Genomic DNA, 14485 nt, shown 5'->3' with positions numbered 1-14485 from the left:
TTGTTTTTCTCAAGACTGCAGCAGGACTAAGGATGCACACTGGTGTCCAGTATACTGGTATTACCAGTTATATGGTATCAGAACCGTACAGTGGCTGCTGCGAGAAGGGAGATGACAGAGCTTTGTATACCACCAAATCTGCGGCCGTTTGATTGCCAGATATTTTCACCACTAATAAGCCTTTGGCATTATGTAAGTTTATAAATGGAAAACTACAGATACGATGCTGCAGAATTTTATTCTGATGACCGTGGCAGTACAAGTCACAACTGGTGGAAGGGGAAGGGGGGACGCCAGGGAGCCTTTGTTTGCAACAACGGGTGTGGACGTTCGACTATCAGGTATTAAATTGAACTTTTGCGTTCCAGTATTGAAAAGTTCGGGTATTTAGACGTTCAAGTATTGAGTCTCCACTGTAATAATAATAATAATAACTTAGTTATTGTAGTAATAATAATAAGTAATAATAACATAGTTATGTAATAATAATAATTAATAATGATACTAATTAATTACAATAATAATAATGATAATGATACTAACAACAACAACAACAATAATAATAATAATAATAATAATAATAATAATAATAATAAAATAATAATAATAATAATAATAATAACAACAACAACAATAACAATAATAATGCAAGTTCGTTAATCAGAACACCGACACTTTAAATTTCCCAATAACCTGAATTTTTAAGGTGGGGTAAAAAATTCATTTATGGCCAGAATTAGGTTCGTGTACAAATTGAAACCAGGCACCAGAACACCCTTGCAGCAGTGCAGGAAAGCGGTAGCATAGTGGATAAGGTGTTGAGCATGGGATCGGGCAGACGTCCATGCGTAGGTTTGATTCCTACCACATACCGCTTTGAAGCCATGGCATTTGTCAAGTGGTTTAAAGTTAGCTACATGTCACCATGATACCCAGGTTCTAGGTGGTTACATTAGTCTGCAGAGTCGGTCCAGTTGGAAGGTTGACCCCACTTGTACAAATCTATTATTACAATGACATGGAAGTTTTGTGCATTATAACCAGGATTTCAAGTGCATGTGTGATAGGAATTGCATTGTTGTTCAATGTTAGTGGTGGGATGTATTAATGTTAGTAATAATTATCACCTGTGAGAAGAGTACTTGTTGATTTGTTATAATTTAAGTTAAAGCTTGAACTCTATCAAAGAATGCTTGTTCAAGGCTAGAGGCTGTGTCTACATTTGGATGTGTGCATGCAAGTGTAATGTCTGCGAATGAAGCTATAAAGAGGTCCTGGTGTAGTGGCTTCTTTGTCATAAGACCATCCTCCAAAACCAACCCTGATGGCCAATGAAAAGCCACAATGGAGCAAGTTTTTGCTGGTTGGAGAAGAGACGTTCAGTGGTGGCCAAAGCATCACACTTTATCCCTATTCCATTTATGTGGGGCACAATGTGTCTTAATTTTTTATCACCTACTACTTTATTCAGGGATATATCCAGATAATCTGACAAACAGATAATTCTGCTTGTTGAATTAATAGGCTTTTACTGTAATAACAACCACAAACATCAAATAAGAATAACATAGTACTAAGCAAAATGTGTGCTAATAAGAAAATTACATCAAAACTTTGTCATGACTAAAGATGAGTTTAAACAGGGCAATTTTTCTTCCTGGCTAGTTCCATCCACTGAAAGGTTTCAGCTAAAAGCACTTGCATGGTAAAGTGCAGCCACTGGTCTGCTGCATCAAAACATAAACAATCAAGATGGAGTCCTCTGAGGAGCTGCCTGCTGTAGTAAACTCATTATTGGATGGCAAGAAGGAATACAAGTAGTGTTTATTATAAACTCTTGCAAGAACTAAGCTTAAAGTCTTTAATAAGCAGAGTGAAGGCTTTTCAGCTGACCATGTACACAAACTGATTTTAATATCATTTTTCAAAATTTCATTAAGTAGATTTAATTTTAGAATTTCATTGTATATAATGATGCAGTCAAACACATTCCAATACTACTCGTTTTCTTTTCAATTTTATGTTGATAGCTATTCTCATTTAATCTTAGAAAATTGTTGCCCACAGCGGGTAGCTAGCTGAATCTAGACTGCCAGAGCATTTATGGTCACTTGGCAATTAAGCCAAGCTGTACATTTCCAGCTAAGTCCAGCCAGAAATTGCCCATCTAAACCTGTCCTTAATATAAATATCTGAAGATTTAACCAAACAAGTTTCAAGTTCCAATGCTAAAAATATTCAAAATACATTAAACTAACTAAATTAACAAAGTTTGTTTAAGTAACTAATAAACAATTGGTTAAAGTGGTCACAATAGCACATTTTTATTAACTTTCTGAAAATTGACAATTTTCTAGCATGCTTTGCCACATACACATAGCTGTTTGTCTGCACTTTGATTGACAGTTAAAAAACATGACTGTCTCACTCTCTCTTTGTAGCTACATTTGCTGCTATCTTCTAGCCTCTCCTGCCTAATGTGGTAATATTATTATCCTCGCTTACTCAACAACATTCCATTAGAAATGTATAACTGGCTATTCACACCAACAGGCTACAGGCCCAACCAGCCTGGGACCCCAATTCTCTATGAGTGCATCTCCATTGATGCATAAACAAGCAGTCTTTGTTCTGCACCTAATTGGAAGTTTTGTTAATGACAGCCAAACCAAAGGAGTTAAAATGGTATCCAGAGTGAAGGAGTAGAGATACAAGAACTTTCCAAAACTGCAAACATCTATGGAATCATGTGAGCCACTGTTTGCCATTAAATATCAACACCAAATGTAACCTGTGAAATTAAACTACTTCACACTTTCCTTACAAATTGTCTTGACTTAACGACAAGGTTAGCTTCCTGACATACTATTGGTAAAAGAAATCATCATTAACTGAACATTCCTCCTTCAATGCTTCTTATCAATGGTACTAGTATTAAGTAAGGCCATAATTAAAACTACATAGACAACATAAACTGATAAAAATGAAATAACAACAATTATAATGCTGACTATGATAATAATTATCTTAAGACAGTGGGAGAATTATTAATTGGTTGCAAGGTATTGGGGAGATGAAGAGGTTGCTGAGAGCTTGCTACCATCTGGACCAAGTTTACTTACGACGCACAATATATGTATACTACCGTATATTTTGGCAGATACGATGACCCCAAAATTTCAATGTGAATTTAATGGTTTTAGGTGACATCAGTGCTATAAGACAACATACAATCTACCAAACCATCTGTGGTGAAGTTTGGGTCAGTGAGCATCAGATGATTACAATTAATAAAATACCTTGAGTGTATTACCTGTAACAAGATATAATGTTTTTAAGAGCAGAACTAAACCTAAAATAAAACTACCATCACATATTTTTGTACATTATTATGAAGAAAGGATGGATGGACGAAGATGGTAAAAAGTTATCTGCAGGATGATCAGTTTTCCTTAACATAAACCAATGTCACTTGCATGTGTCAGAACATAAGTCATGATCTTTTATATAATAGGTCCTCCATTTAATGGATTAAAAAGGGGCAAGGATGGTCCATTGATTAGAAATACTTACATACGATACATGCCAATATAGGTACAATAAAATAAATGTGTTTTCTTTTTTTCACTGGAATTACCAAAGCCAATAGTTTATATTACTGAACTTGTAACATTAATACCACACGATCTTTGTTCTACATATCATTCTATTACTGATGCATCAAGTAAATCATCTTTACTACTTTTCATGTGTTTTCTTGGCACTACTTTTCCACTTTAACTAAGGGATGTATTGACACAATAATTACCAGCAAACTGCTTCATCTTCTGTCTACTCTTACGAATATCAAAAATAATTTGTTTCTTAATGAACACAAATTTCTTTTTTTCTTTTTTATGATTTCAAGTTGTATGTAGTATACATACATAATACAGTGGTACCTTGAGATATGAGCTACCTGAGATACTAGTTTTTTTTGAGGTACGAGCTACGATTTGGTCCATTTTTTATTCTAAGATACGAGTGAAATTTTGAGATATGAGTCGTGCTTGGGGAATGTTGCTGCTAATTGGCGGGGCGGCACATTGGTCCAGCTTCAGCTGCGCTAGTATCTATATGTTTTTCATGGATCTCGTGCATTGTAAGTGTTCTTTCTTCATTTTCACACTATTATGTGAACTTTTCTTTTTGATTTAAGTAAGTGGAGTTTTAATATACATTTAATATTTATGTGTGAATGGTGCCTCCCTCCCTCCCTCCATCCATCCTCCACCATTTGCTGAAAATGTCTGTCTCCCAGGTAAAAACACTAAATAAACTGCTTTTATTACAGTACCCTCCCGAGTTTAGCGCTATCCGAGTTTCGCGATCCTTGAGTTTGGCGCTTAGTCCTAAATTCTTACCATCCCGAGTTTGGCGCTGTATCGCCCCGTGTTTCGCGCTGCTTTGACAAGTATCGGTCGCGTTTACTTCCGGGCGGCGTCACGTATGCTGCCCCAAGATTCCTGCAGTTGGCTGACTGAGCTGACCACGTGTGCACGCGTCCTTAGCCCTCTTCCACCAGCATCTTGATAGTTCTTATATGCAAGCTAATTAATTGTGATGTCAGGAAATAAAGGAGGCACTGCAGCATGTGGCTCAAGAAACCTACTTGCAAAGGAAGCAGGCCAGAGAGGCAGGGTAAGAAGAAAAGACTGTTAAACATGAAGGAAAAAGGCGAAGTGTTGGATAAGCTTGATGCTGGAATGGGACCTGTTGCCGTTGGAAACTTGTTCAACATTAGTGAGTCTACTGTTAGAGGAATAAGAGCGAAACGTGCGGAAATAAAACGTTTCCTGAAAGACGCCGAGGAGCTCTGTGATTCAAGTTGCTCACATCACGCATCCTACAAGCAAGTTGATGGTAACAACAGAACACTATTTGAAGAAATATATTGTTGACAAAGATTACCGAAATGTGTGCATATCTTCTGGTAAGGTAAGACAGAAGGCAAGAGAAATATATGCTGTAGTGGCACGTAAGTTAAACATTGACAATCCTCCACCTTTCTCTGCTAGTAATGGCTGGTTTTCAAGGTTCAAAAAAAGACACTCATTCAAGAGGGCACGATGTCTGGGTGAAGCAGCAGACGCATCTACAGAAGAGGTGGAAAGTTTCATTGGTGTCTTGAAACAGATGACTGAGGACGGCGGTTACAATCTCCGTCAAATATTCAACGCCAAAACATTACCCATCAGTGGGTATGACATTGTCAGTGCTGCTGACATAGAAAATCTTATTGGAGAGAGAGTCGCCGAACCTAGTGCGGAAGACATGCTTGAAGAGGAGCACGAGGAAGAAGAAAAAGAAGAGGAAAAGGAAGATGAGCTTACTGTTTACCAATTAACAGAAATATTTGCAATTACAGAAAAATTAAAGGAGGCCATTTGCAATTTTGATTCAAATTCTGACCGACGTGTGACATGCATCCACGCAGTTCAAAAGGGATTAAATGAATACAAACAGATGCACGGCACGAAAAAACGACAACAGGCCTTGATCACAAGATACTTCAGTAACCATGACAAGCGAGAAGACACACCACCTGCTGTTGTTGCTGAGAAGGATGATGGTGATGAGCTGCTGGTCGACGATAATGTAGCCCCCGTGGATTTGGGCAACGAATTTGAAGGCTTTGCGCTAGCGGACCATGCCCCAGAGTGAGATTATGTGCTGTTAGAGTTCTTATTATTTCTTTTCTCTTTTTGTTCTTTTCAATAAAGTGTGTATCCCAGTTTTTTTCGTCTTAAGAGCATTCTTCACTGAAACTGAATACACCCACCAATTTATCGGTATTTTGAAATAAGGGAGTATAGTGGGGAGGAAAAAAAATCAGCTTCGTCCCGGGCCAGAATGAATAAGCGTTTTTACATTGTTTTCAATACCCCGAGTTTAGCGATCCTCGAGTTTGGCGCTATATCTTAAGAAGAAAGCAAGCACTAAACTCGGGAGGGTACTGTATAAATATTTTCATGCATTGATAAAGTATATGTGTGTATCAAAGACAAAAACAAATTCCTCCCTTCTTTACCTAGCTCCTCCAACGCTTATCACTGAGAGTGGAACAATGTAAACAACATCTGCGGTAGCTGTGGTGCAGCATCTATCCTCTCTATCCTCTTTAGCACCCAGCCTGATACACCATCCAGCTCCATTGCTTTTTCCTATTAGGTTCTGTAAAATCATCTGTAGTGAACACTATTTCGAAGCTCTCATTCATTATTTCACAAATTTCCTTCTGTGTTTGGTATGTCTTCTCTCCTTCAATTATTTTTTCTATTGTTTCTTTGTTCTTCATTTTGCGATTTATAAATTTGTAGAAAAGTTTGGGTTTGTCTTTGCTTTTATTCACCACATCTTTCTCAAAGTTTTTTTCTTCCTTCCTCCTTACTCTAATGTACTCATTTCTAGCATCCTTATACTGCTGTCTGTTATTGTCATTTCTCTGCTTTATGAGATTCTTCCCAGCTTTATCTTTTAACTTATTAGCTTCTAGGCATCTAGCATTGTACCAAGCATGTATTTTTTCTTAACTCTTTAAAAAGGTATATATTTCTTTCCTCCTTCATTATATTTCTGTAAGAATATTTCATATTTCCCTTGTATCGTCTTTCTGTACATAATGTTTCTCCATTCAATATCAACAAAAAAGTTCCTTAATTTTTCAAAATCTGCCCTTGCATAATTTAATCTCTTTTTTGTAGTCATCTCTGAATCATATCCCATCCTCCTGTATTTCTATCTCTAATGTCACATGATCACTTCTACCCATTGGACAAAGGTATTGTATGATGGTAGGGGGCTCTGGTTTTTCTTCCCCCCCAACCTTGTTGACTCCACCACCCACTGAGCTATTGTATTAACCATAGTCAACTGTAGCACCTCCTCACTCCACTGTCCAGCATTATCCACTACTTTCATCTCTCTCCAGTTCACTTTTTTACAGTTTGTCTCCAACTAAAAGTATTCTTCCATGTCTTCTTGTCATATTATCTAGGCACTTAATCACCTTTGCATATCTTTGAAGATCTGCGAGTAGCTGTGGTGGCGAGTGGACGTGTTGTGTGTGCACTCCGTTTCTGGCTGTGGTTTTTATAGTTCGCGAGTGGTGTTTGTGCTTGGTGTCTGTGTGTGGTGCTTTTGAGTGTTAGTGAAGTGAAAGTGTGTACTGCAAGTGTTAGATTAGAGTGAAATAGTGGTTAGAATCAGTGTTTGTGAGTTAAAAGTATTTTTGTAGAGCGAGGAGACTAGGCTTGTAACCGTCAAATTGACCTTGAAAGAGGATTAGTTGACCTCACTTAGGCCCTCCCACCACCGCGGTTCCCCCACCCCGCCGTCACCAAGTATTTTTATTTGTTTGTGAGTTAACATTGTAAATTAGTATGGCGATAGCTACTGAGGTATATCAGAGTGTGATTGAGTGCGTGAAAGAGAGTATTGAGGTGGGATTGGGAGAGTTTGTTGTGTGTGAGATGTGTGGGCACGACAGGAAGGTCGTTGACTTTTCTGAGTGTATGGTGTGTAGGCTCAAGAGCGAGAATTTAGTTCTTTCTCTTGAGCACCGAGAATTGCGAGAGGAAATCAGAAAGCTAAGTGAGGGGAAAAGTGCGAACGAAGTTCTCATCTTTGAATTGAAGGAGGAGGTTAAGAGGCTTGGGAGGCAGTGGAAAAAATTAGGCAGGAGATCAGTGTTAGGCCGAAGGTTGGACCTTCTGAGGGCGACAGGGTGGCTTGGCCCTCTGTCGGGAAGAGCAGAGTGGGGAAGAGGGAGCAGGCGAGCCAGACTGGGAAAGATAGTAGTCAGGATAGGCAGAGATGGCAGGTTGCGAGGGGAAGGAAAGCGGAGACAGTTAGGGAGGATAGGACTAAACCTGTTGAGTGTGAAAATAGGTTCGGTTTGTTGGAGGGGAGGGGAGAGTGAGAGTGGAGTGAATGAAGTGGTTGTGGTGAGTGAAAGGAGAAAGAAGGGGGTAGAGGAGAGGAGGAGGATGGTTGTGCCTAGCACACCTCAGGTGTGTGTGGTGGGTGACTCTCAGGTTAGGTATTTAGATAGCACTTTCTGTGGGAAAGACAGGGATAGGAGGACGAACGTGTGTATGCCTGGTGCAGGTGTGAAGGCAGTGAGTGAGGAGGTGCAGAAGAGGGTTGGGGGGATGGAGAGGGAGGGTGTAGTAGTTTTGCACGTAGGTGGGAACGATGTCAGAGCAGGTGGGTCGGAGGAGTTAGTGGCAAGATTTCGGGAAATGTTAGGCAAGATAAGGGAGAGTGGTAGGAGGTGTGTAGTGTCAGGAATCTTGCCTCGTGTGTATGTTAGCAGGAATGGTTGTCTAGAGCCATTGGTGTGAATGATCAGGTAAAAGGGATGTGTAAGGATGTGGGTGTCAGCTTTGTGGATGTATGGGATAGGTTCTATGGGCGAAGGATTTGTATGCTAGGGATGGTGTGCATCTGAGTAGGAAGGGTGTGGATGTGCTGAGTGGATGTCTGGAGGGGAGTTGGGATGGAGTGTAGGGGTGAGGTAGCAAATGCATTCCAGAAGAAAGATGCTAGACATAAATTAGATAGGATAAACAGAGATAGTGAAAAGATTAGGAAAGATTTCCAGGTGCAAATAGGAGAGAATAAGATTAGGATTCCAAATAAGGAGACAGCATCTAGGAAGGTAGCAGGACTTAAATGTTTTTATGTAAATGCCAGGAGTCTTAGGAACAAGAAGGACGAGTTATCTAGTTATATAGTTGAGGAGGACTTAGATGTTGTATGTGTCACAGAGGCATGGGTAAATGAGGAAAAGTTTAGGAAAATAGGAAAGAATATGAAGTAGATGGATACATTATGTATTTACACCAGAGAATTGGTAGGATAGGTGGAGGAGTAGTTATTTATGTAAAAATCCTTCATTTCCAGTCAGGTTAATGGTATTAAGGTAGATAACAGAGTAGAGTCCTTATGGCTGGATGTTAGAGTAAACAAAAGTAAGGTTATTAGAGTAGGAGCTTTTATAGGCCACCTAACCAGTCAGCAGATGTAGACAACCTTATGGTAGATGAGATAAATAGGGGTGTACTAGTCAGACAATTATCTTAGGGATTTTAATCTTAAGTCAGTAAACTGGGAGAGGATGGTAGGAGATGCTAGTGAAAATAAGTTTATGGAAAGTTTTCAGGATAACTATTTAGTGCAGATGGTAGATAAACCTACTAGGGGGAGGAAGGTTTTAGACATAGTACTAACAAATATTGAGCATTGTTTAAAGGAAGTTGAGGTAGGAGAGACTTTAGCAAACAGTGACCATCATATAATTAGATTTATCATTAATTCCAGTAGGGATAATATAGTGAATAAGACTAGAGTCCCAAACTATCAGAAAGGCAATTATGGTAGGTTACGTCAGTTATTAGGAGAGGTAAACTGGGAAGATAGTTTTGGAAATAAAACTGCACAGGAGATGTGGGATATTTTAAGGTTGTAGTAAAGGGTATAGTGATGCAGTGTATCCCTTACAAAGATATAAGGCAGAGAAACAGGAAGCCATTATGGTGGACTCATGAGATAGGTAGCCAGATCAGAGAGAAGAAGAGGGCATACAGAGAGTTGCAGAAAAGTGGGAAGATGTAGATTTGATTAGGTACAGACAGGTCAGGGATGATTTGAGTAAGGTTATAAAAAAAGTAAAAGGCAGGCAGAGATAAAACTAGCTAGAGCTGGGAGTAAAGATCCCAAAAATTATATAGTTATTACAAGGTCAGTGATAAAAGAAATAAGGATAGGATTGGACCACTCAGAAAAGATGGTGTAGTAGTGGATCAAAATGAAGACATAGTAGAATTATTGAATGAACAATTTTCTTCAGTATTTACTAGGAAAGAATAGGAAATCCTGTTACAAACAGTGCGACGAGTAGTTTAAGAGCTTTAGAAAATATTGATATAAAACCGGGAATTATTAGGAAATTTATTCTTGAACTAGACGATAGGAAAGCTAGTGGTCCTGATGAGCTACATGCCAGAGTACTTAGGGAGGTGTAGACAGTATTTCTGAAGCACTTAAGTTAATCTTTGAAAGATCACTTAGGTTTGCTGAGATACCTCAGGACTGGAAGTTAGCTAATGTTACTCCAATATTTAAAAAGGTAGGAAGGATGATGCGAATAATTATAGACCGATCAGTTTAACTAGTATAGTATGTAAGATACTAGAGAAAATCATTAAGGGTAGTATTTGGGAGCATTTAAATGAGAATAGATTAATTAGAGATACCCAACATGGCTTTAGATCAGGAGGTCCTGTCTTACAAATTTGCTCGATATCTTAGAATATATTACCAAGGAGTTAGATGATGGAAATAGCATAGATGTTATATATCTAGATTTTAGCAAGGCGTTTGATAAGGTACCGCATAGGAGGCTAGTGTACAAATTGAGACTACATGGGATAGGGGGTAGGTTAGTTGATTGGATTAGTGAATGGCTTTCTGATAGGAAACAGAGAGTAGTATTAAATGGGGCAATGTCTGAGTGGAAGGAAGTGGTTAGTGGGGTACCCCAAGGATCAGTGCTAGGACCTCTTCTTTTCTTGGTGTACATTAACGATTTAGATATAGGAATTAGTAGCAAAGTATCAAAGTTTGCAGATGATACTAAGATAGCATGTGCAGTACAGGGTGAAAAGGACAATTACAGAATACAACGAGACCTGGACAGGCTGATAGCATGGGCAGACAGGTGGCAGATGGAGTTTAATTCTGATAAGTGTCAGGTTATGCATTTAGGTAAAGACAACACAAACTTTAACTATGAGATGGAGGGATGTTGGCTAGAGGCAGTAGAGGAAGGAAAGGATTTAGGAGTAGTGATAGACAGGACTATGAAATTTTCAAAGCAATGTTTAGAAGCAAGAAATAGGGCAAATAGGATGTTAGTTATAAAAGTAAGGAAGTGGTGTGTAGCTTATACAATTCCTATGTTAGGCCCCATTTAGAGTATTGCATACAGGCCTGGTCACCCCACTATAGGCAGGATATCAACATGTTAGAAGCAGTTCAGAGAAGAGCAACTAGGATGATACCAGCATTAAAGTGCCTGGAGTATAGAGATAGATTAAAGGAATTAAACATGTTTTCATTTGAGAGGAGATGTATAAGAGGGGATATGATAGAGTTATCTAAAATGTTCTCAGATACAAACTACATAGATGTGAGATCTTTCTTTACCTTAGAGGAGGGAAATAGGACTAGAAATCATGGCAGGAAGATTAGAAAGCAAGGCTGCAGGTTAGATATAAGAAAATATTTCTTTAGTCATAGAGTGGTAGACTTCTGGAATGCATTGCCAGAGACGGTTGTAAATAGCACTAGTTTGACAATGTTTAAAACAGATTAGATAAGCACTTAAATTTATTAGATTTATAATTATGTATAGCACTGCATGATAGTTTTTATAAGAAATTTACTATAGTTAAATAAGACATGGTCCCCATGTATGGGGACCACAAATTGTAGAGGACTTCGCTGCAGGACTTAGCCCTGTTAATGGGCCAAATATTTAGAATTAGTATATAATGTATTGTGTACTTGTAAGTGTATCTTTAAGTACTGATGACGAGGTCACTGTGCGACAGATACAGGATAACCTAGATGGGCCCTGGTGGCCCTTTGTTATCCTATTATTTATGTTATGTTATGTTATCTTAATCTCTTTGCATATCTTTATGTTCCTCAGTTCCCCATGTATTTGTCTTAGGTGGCACATATGTAACTATGATTTTTCTTTTCTTCAATTCCTGTTTTGATTGTTACTCCCATTACTTCCACTTTGTCCTCACCATATTGCACATCCTCCACACATATATTATCACAAACCATTATTAGCACTCCTCCTCCCCCCTTTACCCTTCCTGTCTCTTCTCCAGCTATTATATCCCTCCTCTTTAACCCTAGTACAGTCGCGTGACTCCACGTGGAGTCATGCTGTTCCTCGTTTTGAAAAAACGCGCCATTTTTCCTGCGTGCTTAGTTCTAATGCCCATGTGTATTAGGCGTGCGTCAGTCTATCATCAGATCTCATAGGAAGAGAAGGCACTCTGTGCTAGCATTGCTCCTTCATATATATGTACGTGCTGTGACACCAGGTGAGTCACACCGTCCATTTATGAAATAAAATAATTTCTGATCCTATGTAGGAAAAATAATGTTTATATCCCTCTAGAAGGGATTTACAGAGCTTAAAAGTCTACAGCGCATTGTAAATATGTTCAGTGATATTTGATAGTGTCCTGCTATAGTTGTTCTTTCAGTCTACATGCGTGTAGTACTTCTTTTTTGTTTTTCTTCTATTGTCTTTCACAGGTAAATTTGCCATGGCACATCACCATGGACTCAGTGAGGCCCATCTACAACAGCTGTTGGCTGAGGAGACAATAGATTTAATTGGTAATATTACATTCACGGAAATATATGAAACAGCCATAGATGACCCTGATGCTGAGTCACACACCTCACCACCTCCGCCACCCTACGTAAGCCATGACAGTGCTTCACCACCCTCAGCCTGCCATCCCTTATCAGAAGATGCACATCCAGATGGCATTGACATTGTGATTGATGTAGAACATTCTACAATGAAGACGTGTGACTCCAGTGAAATATCCGCAACAGCCTGAGGAGCAGAAAATCATTGAATGCAGAGAGGATATAAATCACCCTAGTTTGTCACCAATTGCAAAGGTACTGCCACCAACTGTTGTTGCAGGCCCACCATCATCACCTGTTGCAGGTCCCTCAGGCCTCTCCACCTCACGTGGCACTGCCAAGCAGAAATTACTGCCGCTCATGTCAACACCGTTAACTACAAAGCAACCTCGTGTAATGACACAGGATGACTCAGATCTTGATGACATCATTTCTGATGCAGACAATGGAGAACCAACTGAGTTTGACACAGATGACACTCCCTCCGACTCAGACTACGAACCACCACATGCACTTGATACTGAAAATGAACCAACCTGCATTGCCCATGAATTTTCAACCACTGACACTGAAGATGAAGCAACCTGTATTGCCCATGACTATTCAACCACTGACAACCAGGGTGGGGATGGTAATGCCACCCCTACTGCAGTGAACATTGTTCAAGTGCCTGAAAGCGAACGTCGTGCTCACGACAAAATTTACTGGTCGAGAACATCACTGCAAAGGCCAACATTGCTACAGCCTTCAGCTCAATACACTCCTAGCCTTGCAACACCATCAGCCAGAGGAGCAGTAACTCCACTAGATTTTTTTGAGCTTTTCTTTGATGAAGACATGCTAAATGAAATCATTCAGTACACTAACATCATGATAGAAAATCATAATCATCATCAGCCCCTTCTCTATTCTCATGTCAGCATTTTGATGGAATCTCTTTTTCACTCATCATTCCTTAATAATTGATTTCATGCAGAAAAAAAAAAAAAAAAATGAGTCCACACTACCTGCCTAGGCCACTGTAAATACTATACAACAGGTATGTAATGAAGATCAGCTGATTGTCGGAACCGCGCCAGTGCGTCTGCCCTCGACCGTGTCTCTCTCGTGTGTGTGTGTGTGTGTGTGTGTAATTCACCTCGGTCACCAGCTGGTCACCCAGCCAGTCTTCCCCATTATGGAGTGAGCTCAGAGCTCATAGACCGATCTTCGGGTAGGACTGAGACCACAACACACTCCACACCGGGAAAGCAAGGCCACAACCCCTCGAGTCACATCCCGTACCTATTTACTGCTAGGTGAACAGGGGCCACACTTTGAGAGGCTTGCCAATTTGCCTCGTCGCTTACCGGGACTCGAACCCGGGCCTCTTGATTGTGAGTCGAGCGTGCTAATCACTACATTACGCGGTGTGTGTATGTGTGTGTGTGTGTGTGTATTTACCTAGTTGTAGTTTTACAGGGCCTGGGCTTTATGCTCGTGTGGTCCCGTCTCCATATCTACACTTATCCAATTTTTCTTTAAAACTATGTACACTCTTTGCTGACACCACTTCCTCACTCAAACTGTTCCAAGTCTCAACACATCTTTGCGGGAAACTAAATTTTTTTTAACATGTCTCAGACATCGTCCCTTCCTTAGTTTCTTACTATGCGATCTTGTGCTTCTAAAATCATATTCTTCTCTCAGGATCAGTTTCTCATTATCCACTTCATCCATTTCGTTAATCAATTTATAAACTTGTATCAGATCCCCTCTCTCTCTTCTCTGCTCCAAGGTTGGTAGATCCATAGCCTTTAGTCTCTCCTCATATAAGATAAGATAAGATAAGATAAGATAACTTTATTATCAAATTGTAACATAGTAGTATACAAAATGAAATTCTTTGTGGTACTGAGCTCATAGTAACAATAAAAAATCATAAGAATCAGATTGTAAATGATTGATATAAAAAAGAAAATAGTGTCATCCCTTTAAA

General features: G+C 39.4%; 1 protein-coding gene across 6 annotated transcripts in view; it reads right to left on the bottom strand.

Moving 5' to 3' along the window:
• Nucleotides 1-14485, bottom strand: part of LOC123511364 (bromodomain-containing protein 7-like) — a 473159-nt gene that overhangs the window by 54969 nt on the left and 403705 nt on the right. The gene's annotated exons all lie outside the window — the stretch shown is intronic.

The sequence above is a fragment of the Portunus trituberculatus genome, chromosome 31, assembly GCF_017591435.1.
Source record: "Portunus trituberculatus isolate SZX2019 chromosome 31, ASM1759143v1, whole genome shotgun sequence".
Taxonomy (NCBI): domain Eukaryota; kingdom Metazoa; phylum Arthropoda; class Malacostraca; order Decapoda; family Portunidae; genus Portunus; species Portunus trituberculatus.
The sequence above is the reverse complement of the archived record's forward strand: the minus strand, read 5'-3'. Positions and strand labels throughout refer to the sequence as shown.